Source organism: Chrysoperla carnea, assembly GCF_905475395.1.
Source record: "Chrysoperla carnea chromosome X unlocalized genomic scaffold, inChrCarn1.1 SUPER_X_unloc_41, whole genome shotgun sequence".
In the NCBI taxonomy this organism is placed as follows: Eukaryota; Metazoa; Arthropoda; class Insecta; order Neuroptera; family Chrysopidae; genus Chrysoperla; species Chrysoperla carnea.
In genome coordinates, this window is record NW_025408169.1 from 42,425 (window position 1) to 43,935 (window position 1,511).

General features: G+C 29.1%; 1 non-coding gene across 1 annotated transcript; it reads left to right on the top strand.

The window, feature by feature from the left end:
* Positions 1–1,170: 1,170 nt before the first annotated feature.
* LOC123304340 lies at positions 1,171–1,289 on the top strand. Its single transcript, XR_006536368.1, has one exon. It is a non-coding gene; the product is annotated as a 5S ribosomal RNA (ribosomal RNA).
* The last annotated feature ends 222 nt before the right edge of the window (positions 1,290–1,511 follow it).

Here is a 1,511-nt window from a genome sequence, read left to right on the forward strand (position 1 = left end):
TATATTATTGTGAATAATGATATAATTGAAAACCTTTATTTTTTATTTGATAGAATTATTATATTTTATCATTTAAATATTTATAATAAATACATTATTTTTATAAAGTAAAAAATATGGCCGAAGAAAATTCTACAGCTGTTGCAGCAACTGCGGTTACTGCTGCTTCTACAACACCAACAAAAAAAGCAACAGCTTCTGGTGCTAAACGTACAAAACAACATTCAAAACCAACACATCCACGTACATCAGAAATGGTTGTTAACGCAATTAAAAATTTAAAAGAACGTGGTGGTTCATCATTACAAGCAATTAAAAAATATTTAGCTGCAAATTATAAAGTGGATTCTGATAAAATTTCACCATTTATTAAAAAATATTTAAAAGCTGCTGTAACTGAGGGAGCCTTGGTACAAACTAAAGGTAAAGGTGCATCTGGTTCATTCAAATTGGCTGCTTCCGCTTCATCTAATTCTTCAGCTAAATCAAAAGTATCCAAAAAAGAAAGTGGAGCAAAAGGTTCAGCAAAGAGTGCTAAAAGTAAACGGGCACCAAAAGAAAAGAAAGCCACAACTACATCATTGGCAGCCAAAAAGCCTAAAGCAAAAAAAGCGACTCCATCATCATCAACTGCTGCTAAAAAAGTTACTGCAAAATCATCAGCGGCATCAAAAAAAGCACCAGTTAAAGCAAAACCAGCAAAAAGTACAAAATCCGCTGCCAAAAGTAGCCCTGCTCGTAAACCGAAAGCACCAAAAGCTAAGAAAGCTTCTGTTGCCAAATCATCTCCTACAAAAATTAAAAAAGCAGCACCAAAAAAGAAATGATCTGTTACTTTAATAATATATTGAAATATTTCATTATTTTTGCTAAAAAATGAAAATAACATAGGCCTTAATACAGGCCACAAATTAATATTTGATAAGAGTAAATTATTTTTTGTATAAATATTTTATAAAATAATAGTTTAGAAACATTTGCCACAGTCAGTACCACGGATGGGTGGCCACTTGAGAATACTGTGTGCGGTTGCATTTTTATTTAAAATATATGGTATAATAAATAAGTATATATTTAAATTGATTACTTCATTGAAAATTTTAATAATATACTTTAATATTAATGATATTTATGAAAAATATATATTTGTAAAAATTTTCATTTATTACTGGCAACAGCCATACCACGTTGAAAACACCGGTTCTCGTCCGATCACCGAAGTTAAGCAACATTGGGCACAGTCAGTACTTGGATGGGTGACCGCTTGGGAACACTGTGTGCGGTTGCCTTTTTATATTAAAAATATAAATTATTTTTCTTCTTTTCTTTTTTTTTTACACACCATATATAAATATATGTTATTTAGAAATGTAAACCTTTTATATTATTCATCAACAAATAAATATTATTTTTTGTATAAAAATTTTATTGCATTTATAACTCATATCATGGTTACTTTAAAGCGAGAAGTTTTTTTAATATTTCAAATGAATATAAAATAATATAAATTT